The sequence below is a fragment of the Anser cygnoides genome, chromosome 5, assembly GCF_040182565.1.
Source record: "Anser cygnoides isolate HZ-2024a breed goose chromosome 5, Taihu_goose_T2T_genome, whole genome shotgun sequence".
NCBI classification, from domain to species: domain Eukaryota; kingdom Metazoa; phylum Chordata; class Aves; order Anseriformes; family Anatidae; genus Anser; species Anser cygnoides.
The window spans coordinates 41,222,521-41,237,712 of NC_089877.1; the positions used below are offsets into that span (position 1 = coordinate 41,222,521).

The 15,192-nt window shown below is 39.6% G+C and overlaps 1 protein-coding gene across 2 annotated transcripts in view; it reads right to left on the reverse strand.

Moving 5' to 3' along the window:
* The window catches only part of SLC25A21 (solute carrier family 25 member 21), a 254,296-nt gene that overhangs the window by 216,681 nt on the left and 22,423 nt on the right, over positions 1–15,192 (reverse strand). Inside the window, exon 1 of one of the 2 annotated variants that reach the window (XM_048059876.2) lies at positions 10,111–10,223. The exons of the other annotated variant lie outside the window; for it this stretch is intronic. The gene's annotated coding sequence lies outside the window, so the exon portion shown is untranslated. Of the gene's footprint in view, positions 1–10,110; positions 10,224–15,192 lie in introns of those variants that run through there. 2 annotated transcript variants of the gene reach the window in all.

Genomic DNA, 15,192 nt, shown 5'->3' on the forward strand with positions numbered 1-15,192 from the left:
ACATGCTCTTTGATAAATACACTGCCGTGTACAAGAAACTTCCGAGCATAAGAAACTTCCTCTACTGGCTAAAATTACAGGCAGGGAAGCTACTCCTGCTCATGAGTCACTTTCTGCCTGCACGGCAGCTAACATACCAGGCACCTCGTAGGGAGCATTTGATGCTACAGTGTACCTTGGTCTCCCAGTCACCCAAATCAGGCTGATCAGCTATTGCGTGGTCTGGCTCCCATCTGGCCTCATGCTCGGGTTTCCCTCCCATCAATCAATAGCACCTGGGGGGACAGCAGGAAGGAGAAAGGAACTGGTGGAAAGCTGGGTCTCAGGCCACTGTAGGAATACGTGGCTGCAGGGTGAGGCAGAAGGCTTAGTTTGTGCTCGAGTTTTGCTGCAATATGAGATGAGGTCAGAGTCGGACATGCCCAGACCCCAGAGGTTGGAAATGCTTCCAGGTCTACTAGCTTAAATACGGCTTCTGTGCGCCTGACAAGTAAAGGCAGTGAAGAGAGAAAGATTTCCTGTATAGTCCCTGAAAAAACAAAAGGATGTTTGTTGCCATGCTGTAAACAACTGCGTAGCAATGATGCTTCTTTTCTTCTTTCTAATTCCACCACAACAAGAAAATTCTCAGTTTAACTGTAACTTTCCTCCTAACTTTCTGCCAGTGTTTTTCATCCCTGTGTCTGGAATAGCCACTGGGTGACGGAGGTTGTGACTGGCAGCATAGCACATGCTCGGATGTAGACTTCGCAATGTATTTGTTACAGCAGCGAGGAGGTGGATCTGGTCTGGCCAGCTCAGGCTGAGCTCTCATATACTGGGTGATTTTGTACCAAATTAAGACCTGCACCCCAAATTTTCCTGTTCAATCAATTTTCAAAGCTTGACAGGCACACTGGATTCTTCAACCAAACTTGTGAAACATTTGGACTTCTTCTAAATGAACTTTTAGCATTTTAAAAATTATTTTTAAAAGCATTTCCTTAACTCTTGCCATGTAGTAGTAGATTTAGCAATATCTGTGCAAACTTCTAAGCTGAATTTTTACATATACGTGTATCAATGGGTACACATTAGGTATACATGCACACGGTGGGTATACATGTGCAATGTACGCAATGGGTATACCCGTACCTATTTCTGGTTTCCGGTTTACCAGGTAGCAATGGCAGCAGGTTACCCGAACACCAGAGATTTTCAAAGGAAAGCCCCTGCCATGGGATCACTGGCACAATGGTTTGAGAGCTAGACTCACACAGCAATTTACATTCACATCCCCAGGAAGCACTTAGGAGGCCTGCTCCCTTTCGGATACTCAAATACTGTTCACTTCAGTGACTTTTAGAGGAGTCTCTGGCCCCAATTAAGGAAGATACAGGCAAGAGAAGTCAAAATTTAGATTCTCAGAAATGCTTCGTACTTTCTGCCTGAAACATCTGACAAGACACATTAGAATCTACGCTTTAATATGTTGCAGGCTTTGTGGACAGACAAAGTCTGTTTCTATGCTGCATCCTCTAAATGTGATGCTCCAGCATCCCCTACCACCCATCTATCTATGAACTTCAGTTCTACATCCACAACCCTTCAGCTTAAAACCTTTAAGGCAAAGACTGTTAGAGCAAAGAGAAAGTAGATCCTCAAGACTGCTAATGCTTGAGGCACTTCTCCAAAAGCAGAAAGGTGTGGAATTCATTTCCAGATCCAGTAGTTTCAGCATTTTTCATACATGTTATAACAAACACCCATTAAAACAGGAACTGGAATCCATGGCTCTTGCCAACACCAGTGTGCCTCAGTTATGAGGCAGAAATAAACATACTCTTCAGTATTTATTCTCTCTGGCCATAGACGAGCTGTTTGAAGCTGTTCCACAGAATTAGGGGGTGCCTCATTCCTCAATAGTAGCAAAAGATATAAATCTCATCCTCTGCATTTTCCACTAGAGTGTTCCCTATTCTGTTTACTGGGAATAAAAGTACCTGATTCAAAAATGTGGATCCTGCTGCCAGAGCATAGCACCAGCTTACTTTGTGGATATGGGCCCTTCTTTGTTGGTCAGTTATAGAGCAAATACTGTCAGATATTTGAAGAATGAGAGAGCTGCGAATCCTGCAGCTACGGATGAGGTGCTTGTTCAAGCCAGAGGGGGCAAAAGAAATCTCTTGAGTGAGCAGTTGATGTTGCTAAGCCTGGCAATGTATCCCTATCAAGGAAATTGATAGCACAAGTCGTCTTCTCTCTACCTCAGTATTTACAAGGCTTTGTGTTTGATGAAGATCCCAGTTTATTTCAACCCTGTGGTGCTCAATGGGATTTGTGGTCCTCATATATGTGAGATCATGCCCTTTGATACCTTTTGCAGGGAGTCAAAAGATTCAGGGGAAACTTAAAGCAGGGAAAATAGATCATTGACACTGAGATTTGTATTTAGCACATTTTGCCTTTTCTATACCACAGGTGTTGCTTGAGACAGCCCTGATCCTACAGTTTTAGGTCTGACTCTGTATGTGACTCAATACTAACTAGCCAGGACAGCAGTGACTTTTAAAAAGTGACCCCTCTGTGATGTAATTAATCAGCCTTCTTGTTCTTCAAATAAGTCACAGGTGTGGACCTAAGCAGGTAGGAACATAATGTAAAAGGCTGAAGGAATGGAGATAGCTTGGGTTTTCAGGAACATAAATGATCAAGTTCTAAGCTTCAGCAAGGCTGATGGAGACAGCTCAAAACTGCTAATGTTTCAATTTAGAAAGAGGCCTCCTGGTGCCATGCATTGCTCTGGGGCACTCAAGCTACAGCTGCCACTAAAGATTTCTCAACCCCATACTCAGCTGACCCCTGCAAAGAGCCCACCTCCACTTTCCCTCACTTGCCTGTATGAACCACTCACTACATTGGTCCATGTGGAGAACAGAAGAAACGGTGAGGGAGGAGGGAGCTGAAAACAATCTAGCATCCGACAGAACATGTGGAGACAAAACCAGAAGAGGAGGGGTGGTAGGTAGAGAGTGGGATGTACAGTAGAGTTTCTTAGCTTTGAAAAATTACTTCCAGTTCATTAAAGGATGGTCTGATCAACCACAAGAAACATGTCTACCAGACAACTTACAGGACATGCCCTTTAAAAACTCCCTGATCCTTTAGATGGACCTTGAGAAATGTTTTAGGATAGAAATAGACCAGTTTTTATACCTTATGGCCCATCCAAAGAAGTCTTTTTTTTGTTTCCTCTCCCGCCCTTGACCATTGTCCCATTCTGAGTGGCAGTACCAATGCTGAAACAGCCACAGAGCACAGCAGCAGCTGAAGAACCCAGAAAGCAAACAAACCTAGGAAGTCTGACTTGCAGTCTTCTGCATTTATTATTAGACAAATCTCCTTAGTCAAATAAGCCACAGAAATGAATGTAAATAAATTGTGTCTTCCTCCTCATTTGTTTATTCATTATGTATAAGGAAGGGGATACCTTCCTCACCAGCTACTTGGGGGGCTGGTCAAGTTCAGTAAAGAACCACCTGATAGTCCTCTTGTGGAGAAAATAAAACTCCTTAAATAGCAAAAACTTTTCCTTTTGTGTTATTGCATTTATTTACTTGTAAAAAGCAAATGTTGGATTTTTACTCAAAACAAGCATTGAATAAGCAACTGATCATTTGTTTTCCCTTGCCTGAGTCTGATGACTGTATAAACCTTGCTTGTCTTTTACTGGCATCACAACCACAACAACATTATTCATTCAAACACAAGTTTGTATTTGAAGTCTCTCTCAAGATGGAAATGAAAAGCTTAAATCATGGATAAATACTCTTCTGCCAAATCTATTGCTCCCCACTCCCTGCTACCCCTAGGCAAGGGTAAAAGATGGAGTTAATTTTTAAAATTAAACAAACAAAATATTTGGTCACTTAGTTTCATTTTCTTCTGGCATTGATGTCTTGTGGGTACCATACCAAGCCATGAAAAATAAATAAAAGGGAGCTGAACGTTTCAAACACTGTCAGTGAACTTTTTTCCAGTTCAGTGAGGTTAATAGGTCTTTTAATCCACAAATTCATAAGAATAGGATTATACGTCGTTAATATGTTCTTTATATACTCATAAAAGTCTTCCTACTAGAAACAGAAATTAGTTCCTCGTGACAGAGTCAAGACTACTTGTAATTAACAAAAAAGTCACATTCAAGCAGACTTCAGACAGCAACAGCTAATTACAGCAACCAGAATGGACAAGCAAAAGAGCTTGCAAACCCTTGAAAAAATGATTAGACTTGAGTATGTCAGTTGGTCCAGAGAATCTGTTCAAGCAAGTTGAAAACATGCACAAGTAATTTACAGGACTGGGAATAAATTAATCATTTCATTTTGGGATCAACCCAAATAAATTTCAGATCCTTCACAAACTTCTGGCATTTCAGAAAAAAAAAGGACACGTTGCGTTACTCTGTCAACTTACTCTGCAGACCCAAACAACCTGGAATTTCTGTGGTGTTTCTTACTCTACATTTACATTTACAATGCCTTGTAAGAAATAATATATTACACTGTATCCACCCATCAACTAAAACCAAACCAAACCATACCAAACCAAACAAACAAAAAAATCAGGAGTTTACAAATAAATGTCTGCCATTTCTGTTGATTTTTTTTTTAAGGGTAGCAAACTTGATATGCAGCGTCCTATTAAAAAAATCAAGGCAGTAAACAATGGGTAACTGAAAAGCAGAAAGTTCTCTATGAAATGCCCTTCTAGCTGTGTGAACCCAAAGGAAGAATTTAACCTTCTGCATGTTCCAATTCTTTCTTCATGTTAAGAGAGGCATTGGTCAGTGTAGCAAGATATGGTTCTCCTTAGCACAGCTATTTGTAGAAAAAATGTTTTATTAGAGGAACCTTCACAAAGTGACAGCATCAGCAAGCACAACTTCCATTTCTTCTGTATGCTTTTCTAAATGTCAAATCAAAATGTGGCAATGGGATTAAATACACTGGTAACCATAGTTGTATTATAAGTGCCTTATAAATCATGTTATAGTTAATTAATCTAATTAACAGTCCTATGTCCCAGATACATTACAGGAAAAGACCAAATCAATCCAACCTTGAAGAAAGCACTAATATGTCTCAGACACCAATCCTGGATTTGTTGAGCATTCATTGAATATCGACCTGCTGTGAAAATATTACTATACCTGCTGCTTTTATGGGGCTGGATTTTGCTTGCTTTTTTTCCCCCTTTAAAAAACAAAACAAAACAAAAAACAACAACAAAAAATTTAAGAACACAGAAGTTAATGTTATACACTAAAGATACTTCACTAGTGGCTTAGCATTTCAAAGATAGCTAATTAAACTGATTAAATGAACCTCTTGTAAGTTTTAAGATTCACAGGCTGATAATCTACTATTTTTCTGCTATGTCCAAATAACATAACTTTCATCTGTCCAAATTAAAACACTGATATGCAAATAAAACCGCACTAAGTCCCTTGGAACTTGGCTGAAAAGTCTCACATTTTCAGAAGGTAAATAAAGAGCATGTTGAAGCAGAGCAGAGTTTCTAATGAGTTAATGTAAAAAAACCTCATGCAAAAGCAATCCGCATCAAAGCTAGCAGGCTATACCCTGACAGTCATCCATCAAACCAAAAGTCCCCTTAGTAAATGCCAATTATAGGGCAAATATGCACAAACGCGGATAGCATAAGCCATGGGATCATTTCCTTCCAAGAAAATTAGTGACCAACAAAACACCCGTGCAGTGTAAACTACCAGCCTGCCCTACAGCAACACTCACTCCTGACCGGAATACTAACTACTATTATTACTTCACTCCTTTTTATTTCATTTCATTTTATTTTGTACTTTGCAAGAGTTCAGAACCACACAGAATTTTGTTTGGGGTTATACAAATTCCTTCACAATTTGTATAGAAGTCTAACATAACTTTTTAAAAGCCATGACATGCCTATAATGTATACAGAGTCTCTGACTTCCGCCGTAAGCGAGCCTTTTTCCTAACTTAATCATACTCAAATTTCACCCCTTTTAAAGATCCTGATTCAAAAATGTTCACTCATTCTCCACAGTCCACAAATTTATACCATCTCTTCCTGTGGTATTATATGTGCATAAATTAAAAAAGAATGGTCTTGTATAAGGCCTAAAAAGTTAACATTCCAGGTCCCCGCCCCCCCAAATCTAAGCTCAATTTATCAAGGAATAAAATACAAAATATACATTCTTATAAAATTATCCTTCTGCATATGGACAGGATGTTTTGAATTTGAGCAGTTATGTTCCCCAAACCTAAAACAAAGGGAAACACAACATGCTATGTAAAGTCAAGCGAATAATATTAAAAGGTTCTCCACTGTTGCATTTGCCATATATCTGATTCATTTCAGCCCCTTCTGCTAACACCGCCTGCAATCACACCTGACCAACACTTTTGTTCTCCCAAGAGCAGACTTTTTAGATTTATTGTATCCGATACACAGTATACTGAAAGGCAGCACATTTTCTCATAAAGAGTGTCAGAGGTCCGTACCTCGAGGTAACAGTTAAAGTCTAAGACAAAAAACATTATGCTAATAAGCCAAAGCAGGTTTTCAAGAAGAAAACCTTAATACTAGTATCATGACAGAGAGAATTAATTCCTTAGATGAAAACATTCACATTTACTATATTTATACAATCGGATTAGAAAATGCAGCGTTAGTCCTAGTTTGATGTCTTACCTAATTGACCTCTAAAGTGACATCTTCCATCGTACAGGCTGGCCCGTGCTATATTCATTTATTTCCATCTTACCTAAAATTATGATGAATGGTCTGAGCTCCATTCAATTATTGAAAATGTGCAAAGAAACAGAAACAATGAAACTGGCAAAGTGCTCTGCATTCTTAGGAACAATTTAGGCTAATTAGCATCAACTTCTCTCCCATTCATCATACCCCTTTAGAAATATAAACAAACTGTCAGCTCTAACCTAACAAACAGATCACTGAGCTACTTAACACAAATTATTCTTACATGAAAAGCTCCTTCTCAGGCAATATTCTCCTCTAGGGCATCTGGGAAGCTGAGCTATTAAAATTGAAGACATATGTTTCAGTCAAACTTAACTCCCAGATTGCAGTGATCGCTGTTGTGACAGTTTTCCGTCAGCATACTGCTGCTGGCAATGTACTGCAGATTTAAACAAAGCGATGCAACAATAGACTTCAACGATGCATGTTCGGTTACCACACTATCAATACCAACCAATTAGTGTCCCACACCTAAAAGGGGAGCTATTAAAATTATCGCTTAGGTACAGCTCAAATCTCAGGTTTCATTTCGGAATTACAAGTTTGGCATCTTCCAGCTAAGGGGCAGCAGCTCGGACAGCGCTGGCTCGCAGAGTCGCTTCCCAGGTCAGATGGAGCTGGAGGGGAGGCAGCACTCTGACAGGGCCACGGAAGGAGCAGCGCTGTGCTGCCACTCTTGTACTCCGCTCACACTTCTCCCAAGGTGCCACAAGTAAAAGGATAGCTCTTTCAGCCCACGAGGACAGGGAGATTCACCAAGAGGAGTTCTTCTTAGCGTGGCTGGCACTGTGCTACTTCAAAAGCCAAAACAATAATGAAACACTTTCTTCCTCCCGTTCTCCAAAATGCAGAAGGATCTAAATTTGTCCCCCACTCCATACCTAAGCTAAAAGATTTTTCTTCACTTCAGTTAAATAGTTCACTATCTGGTGAAAGGAAAAAATAAACACTGTCCTTGACCTTCCTGCCTCATAGGTATTTGAGATGTTCTGCATAAGCTAGCATAAGCCTTTTCCAGCAAAGAACTGCAAAATTACGGAACATCCTATGCTGCTTTCTTAAAACATGCATGCTGGCAAATAGGGACTGGGAGCTCCAACAATATCTAAGTAATCCGTGGTGAGGAGCTATTTCCTAACTGGGATGGGTTTTTCATTTGGAACTAAAAAAAAATAAAAATAATTTAAAAAAAAATATCTTATTTATTGCCTTGGTTTCCTTAAAACAGCAAAATATGAAACTGAAACTTTGTGAATTAAAAGGGGCAGACTTTCCTGTCATATCTCATTTGATTTCCTCTCATTTCTCTGCTTTTCTATTTCTTTCTGTCTCTAATTTTGTCTTGCATGAATCACTTGTAGTACGTCATAGCTCTTTTTCTTTTTTTTTTTTATATTCTTCCCCATTGTTTCCTTCTTCTGAGGAAAGTAATGCAACCAATCAGTAGCAGCACTGTGACCTGTGTGCATAAAAAAGTGTAGCTGGAATTTAATTTTGTTTCATCTTCGGGTGAGAGGAGGAAGAAACGTCTTCCTTTGATGTCCTGATTTGGCCCTCATTACAGGCTTCATGTACAATTGCTTTTTCTGCTTGGATATGGAACTTGCTACGCCTGAAGGCACATGATGAGAACGAAAACAATTTCAGACATGAGGTCCCCAAACACCTTCGTGGTGATACACTTCATCTTGCCACCAGAGATACACTTTGTGAATTGACACAAACAGCAAGATTGTATTCTCGCTTCCAAAGAAAAGAATCTTGCATCAATGAAGATAAAATATGACAGCCACCTCAAAAAACGTTTTACACTTCGGTGCTGTCCAGAAAGCCCAATCCAAGAAACCTTATGGCAACAGATTGGTGAGATTTGAAAATGAGCACCAAGGTAAAGGCTCCTTCCTGTCCTGTCTGAAATGACACCACAGCTACGGGCCTGACAGACTCATGTAGTTCATGTATATTAAGAGAGAATGAAGAGGGATTTACAGTCAGAAGGCTTCAAACCTATTCCAGATGTCATGAACATGAATTCATACATCAGAGTAGTAAATCAAGATTTTAAGCTGGACAGAAACACTTGAGGCCTGAAGTAAAAAATAATAAAAGCAACAGCATGGAAACAGCACTTGAACTCACATTTGTAGATAAGACTGCTCAAAAGCTAGGTGCAGAAGTAAGAAACAAACAGGATAAAAAAAAAAAAAAAGTAGAAGAAGAGAGTCTCATGAGAATTTCAGAGGGTTTAAATGAAGGAAGAAACTACAACTGCCTTTGGTTACTTTTTTAGAACACACACACAAAAAAAAAAATCTAAAAATCTGATGGGTGACCCCACAGAAGCCAGGGGGATGTAAGATTTCAAGAAGACAAGGTTAAGCTCTGACAAGCTGAGAAGGAGGATGGAGTAAAGCTTCAGCAACATCACTAGGAGCAGAATATTAGAGAGCTTTGGCCTAGAGGAACAAGAAGTGTTTTAAGAAGACAGAGCCAGGCAAAAGCGGAATCGTTCTAAACTGTTCCTCAGAAAAGACTCTTCAACAGCTACCCAGCACCAGAGTTACCTGTATCTCACCAAATATATTGACCTGGGAAAGAGTACATTCTTAAAAACTCTGACCTGTAAGTTATGACACCAAAATACAGTGAAATAGAAACCTTAGGTTTGTACCTTCTTCACCTTTCTGTTTTTACTTCCAAAGAAACAAAGAAAAACAAAGAAAAATGAAAAACATGAATAATTATGCTCTAGAAACATGGGAATGAAATTGGAGTCACAAAGGGACAGAGCAGCACTTAACCCTTCCCAGGTATTAGAGCAGAAACTGGAGGTATGCCACAAATGCAGCAAAGAAAATGTCACTTAAAGATTAAGTAACTTGCCCTGTGCTATGAAAAAGTATTCTCTAAGTTGTGGGTTATTTTATACAGGACCGTCCCAAAGGGGGTCACCAGCAGAATATATTGATTACTGAAAAGAACATAAGGGGTATAGTATGCTACCTAAATGCCAAGGTGCATAATCCAGTTCACCTATTTAACGGATGGCAATCCATTTAATGTATGTGAATGCATCTAAAATATGAAAACACTGATTTCATCTTCATAGTTTTTTTGCTGTCTCAACAGCTACAAAATTGTCCTTATTTTAAAAGAAGCTAAAGGTATGTGTACATGGCTGCCGTGGAGCCAAATAAAATAAATGTTAGATCATATACCTGGAAATTACTTCAAAACTGGCACTGGATTTTCATTGAGCTCTGCTGAAGCACAGAGAAACTTGCACACGGTAGTTCTTACCTTTATGTTACAAAGATCAAACGTGCAATGTTCCAGAATTTGTTTCTTATTTACACTGAGTTGCTCTGACATGGCTGTTACTTCCATTTTTCCTTACATTTTCAAGTGTTTTCTGTTGGTTCAAAGATTGTTTTCTTCCTGGTTGCAGTGCCTTTTTAAGGCACAGCATCAAGTAATAGAAGCAGACAGGAAATAAGTGTTGCTGCTCTCCAGAGGATGATTAAGCAAGTCTGCACAAGTTCCCTGAAGTTCCCACAAACAGGCTCTTATGTAACAACATATGTTTTCAAAGATATTTTCTCTGAGAAGTGAAGAGACTTCATGGGAAAAATATAAACTAGCTTTATGATAAACACTGCTGAACATGAAATAACTAAAATAAAAGTCACCATGAATGAAGTAAATTATTAGATGCTAAAAATAGCAACTGATTCTCATTTACGTTCCTCAAAATTAACCTTGTTCAATAAAATGCCCAGGTCTTGTAGTTCTTATGCAAAGAAGGCATCTTCCATGTTTCTCTGAACACCATCTGTAATGCTCTGGGATCAGTCCAGATGAAGGTATCAATGCAAATAATCCAACTGGCTTCAATAGGTTGCTTTTGTGCAGAAACCAGAATCTGTCCATCTCCTCTCATCTCTACGCTCTCAGAGCAGAATTTATTTTAATTTTAGACAACTGAAAAACACATATATTATAGAACACTAAGATTTTCTGTCTTGCCCTCTACTAATCTGAAACAAAATTCTGAATAATTTTATTAAAATAATTAAAAACCTATAGAAGAGATTATTTATATTCTTGGGAGGAAAATATTTGACTAATTAGCATTAGACATGAGGATAAGATATAATATCCTTTGATTTTCCTACCCATAAATAAAATGATTTTGGAAGACAAACATTGAAAAAGACAAGTGAACATAAACAACACAGCATATGTATTAAGTTTTCAGGTTACTTTCATTTCTCTTATTTTCATCGGCTTTGTACAAAGATTAGATATTGCAAATGTAGAAAAGACAGGCCAACTAAATATGCCAGAGTTAACTACTCCCTCACAGATCAGACCCCCAGTGTGTGCTCCAGCAGAACATCTTGCATGCTTTGGAAGTCTGCTAGCAGTAAGTCTGATTTCTATGAACCATACCATGCATTTTATTTTCACATTATGCAGGCAGGGGCTTAGCATTCTGTGTATTAAAAACATGGCCCAGATGTATAAAATTGCACACAGCTTATCCTGTTGTTCCTAAAATCTACAATTGAGTATTTCACATGAAAGGAACATCTATTCACAAAAGATGAAGACTAGATGAACTGGATCCTTGACTTCCTAACTACTCTCTGATATTGTTACCATAAACTGTTTTTTAAAGATTTTTTTTTGGTTTTAACTGTTAAAGACACAGAGGAGGCATATAACACAGGGGCTTCCCAGAAAGACCGAAACAGAAACAAGATATGTTTTCTGCCTTACAAAAGCTATGTGGCGCTACTGAGTTCACTTTCTCTCTCGTCTTTCTCACAATGGCACCAAAGTGAGAAATCATACTACAGTTTAAAAAAAAAAATAACAATTTGCTGTCTTCTCATGACCATGTGCTAAGCCTTTTCAATATTCAGTAAACAGACTTCTTACAATTCACTATTCCCACTTAGCTGGCGCTTTTTTCCCAGCTGGTGCTGGGAATTCACTCTGTGGGGTTGTTCAGTCATAGAAACAAGAGCTAGAAATGACCTTACGGACCATTTTCCTGGCCAAACAGGATCATTCTTTCTAGCATATTTGTTAATGAGCTGTTCCAGGACCCAGGTGATGAGACATTTACCACCTCCTTATTTCACAGCCTGTAGATCTCACTGCTTGATAGCCATTCTTTCAAGCAGGTGTTTCTTTTTTCAACTCTTCTTCCTGTACTATGTGCTGATTTTACTCCACAATCCATTATAACTAAGTACAAACAATGGCCAATCATGATGAGGATTATCTGAGCAACAGAAATTGCAGGGGTGGTAGGGGGAAGAAAAGCACTCTAGAACAGCCCTGGTGAGGAAAACGGAGAAGACACCTTTGAAGCTTTAACTCTGTAAAAGATCCTTATAAATGCTGGAAGGCAAACAAATAATAACTTATTTAAGTCTAAAGGTCTGTTAGAGAAAGACAGCTTGTTTGCTTCATTTGTGCACAAGTTTACTGTGTTCTTTTAATATGCATCTTCCTCAAAAAAAGGTAATCAAAAAGGGATCATAACATGGATAATTGAGGTTATTTTCCTATTGCATTAAGATCTGTATTAAGCCAGACCTCAAAGACATTTTTCACAACAGAAATTAAGGAAAAACACCCTACAACTTTTTCTGTCCCTCTTAAACCTAATGACGTGATCCAGAATTGAAAATCTGTGCCTTCCTGGTCGCATGAGCCTCTGAAGACAACAGATGGAAGCACTGTAGTTAACAGAAGCATCAGGAAAATCCAAAGAGCTGCCAAAACATTCCTGCTCTTTGGTCAGGAACTGCAGTTGCCAAAAGCTGGGGTCAGGCACAGAAAACTGACAGCTTATGCAAATGCTTTCCAGGCTAAGAAAGTCATGATTCTCAAGCCAGTTCACCTCCCTAGTTGGGCCTACACAGCTTGAAAGAGGGTTTTTTTTTTTTTTTTTTTTAAAGCCATGGGTGGGGAGGCAGGCCTTAAGCCAGCTTCTGGACTATAAGCATTTTTGTTTGCATTTTAAAAAACAAAACCTGTCGCTCAACAGGAGCAGGGAAGATGGGCTTGGGCCAAAGCCTGTTTACAATTCCACCGCAGCTGACAGATGTTCTCTGAATGAGGGAAATGCCTGCTTGTGCACTAAAGGGCTCCCTAACGAACGTGGCCGTGAATGGGAGTCTTCCTACTGAGTTCACATAAGTGCTGCATCAAACCAAGCTGCCTGGTGATTGAGTGGATGCTGTTCCTAGAATCTCAGTTCCTGTATGAGCTATTAGCACAAATGGACTCCCCCAGATTGATGCATCCACAGCAAAAGTTAGGTTTGGCTCCTTGAACAGTCCTGTACAGTTTTTGCTTCAAACCTGTGAGCTAGTTATTAACAGACCTTTGCGTGTATGTTGATGTTCCTTTAAGGGGTAATTTAAGTACTTCAGGTACTGACTGTTGCTTAAAAAATGGTTAACCACAGAGTTTTGGTTAAAAACGTGCAAATATCTAGGAAATCCGGGTGCATTTGGCACCACCTGTCAGCCAACAGAAGATACTGACATTTATGTTTTGAGTTCCCAATGACTGATATATGAAGCAGTAGAGAGACTCAAGGCGCATGCATCTTCCACTGTCTTAGGTATCTCTTTCTCATTTAAATTCTAACATACAAGCAGAAGGACTATTTTTAGACTCCAAAAATGAACCACTCAGAAACCAGGATATCCCCTATTACCACACAGTCCAATTGAAAAAATACCATTCCCAAAGTCACTGGAATGCAAAATTACAGACCACTGGCAGAAAAATAAAATAAAATAAAATAATAATAATTAAAAAATCTTGAAACAAGGGACATTCACTGCTTAAACTGAAGCGTATTAAGCAGATGACATCAGTCTTGAAGCCTTAACCCTGAAATGGAAGTAGTCATTATCAGCCTGCAAAAGTGTCCCACAAAAACTCAAAGAAGTGTTCTATAACAGGTGGGTCTTCAGTTCTACTCTTCTGCACAGCACTTGCAGGAGTGGGTATTTATTCTGGTCTCAGCTGCCCTCCCTTCCACTGTGCCCCTGACACATGCTGTGACACTCTCTGGGTCTGAAACTGCTGCCTTGAGGCTAAAACCACAAAGAATATGCTACGAAATGCTGAATGCTATTTGTACCTACATACAGTGTTCCACCTCATTTGTGTAATCTACCGTGTATTAAGCAGGATTCCCAAATGACACATTCACAGACATGGTGAGTATCTTTGAGGTCCATAGGAAGAGCCAAAACCCCAAGCATTCACCTGAGGAGCAGCACTGGGAAATGCCAAGCAGAGGGAGAGCACTCCCTTGTCACTATCAGACACTCAAATTCTCTGCAGATGTAAGATGCCTCTTTCTACCCGGTATTGTCAACCTGCAGCCTCATCCTGGAATTAGATGTATTACCATTTGTGACTCCTTTTGAAAAAGCAATGATGGTGATTTTACCTGCAACCAAACAAGTAAACAAATTAACGGTAACTGAGTAATAGCATCAAGGCAAGGGAAACTGTTTCCTTGTCTGCCTCTAACAAAAGGGATCTAAACCTGCCTTTATCAGCTCCCAGGAAACTGCCCTAAATGCCAAGTTACAACAGAATAACTGTAGAAAGTAAATTTATTCATTCCCTCCTGTTCAGACCAGTACATTTTGTGAAATTAAAGATCCACTGGATCAAAGGCTATTCACTCTGGCCTAGTGGAAGAGGCACTCTGGTGGGAGGCAGGAAGTTGGGATTACAGTCTCAGCTCTGAATTTAACATTTAAATTGAAACCTCCTTCCTTGCTAGTAGGCTCCACAGGCATGCACACCACCTCTCCCAGCCCTTAAATGTTTTGTGGAAAGGTGTTCAATGCAGAGGGCTGAGAGCATGAGCTGTTCGCCACAGCAGCTCAAAGTGGTCACCCTGCTCCCCCCAGAGCAGCACGTAACACCAGCTTTAGTTTTTACAGAGGAGGAGCTGAACACAAGTCTCTTGCATCACGGTCAGGCAATCTAATGCTGCAGCAGATGTAGGACAAAACTGGTGGGAACTGTCTTTCTCCCCCACGATGGTTTATACAAAGGCTGATCTGATGAAGCTTCTCTAAACAGCCGCTGAATGGAGCCCTGCAGAGAAGGATGCCTACGCTGTTGATCACAATACAACTTGGACACGAGTAAGTCTACAAACTGAGTGTTTATGCCAAGCAAATCAGATTTTGAAAACAGAGCTCTAAATAAAAAGGAAACTGAAAGAATTTTTCAGAAACCAAAAGTGAGGCACATAGTCCACAAAATTTAAGTCCTAAAGGACTGTAGCCCTTCAACTGTTTTGGGAACGTTGACATTTAGACAAAG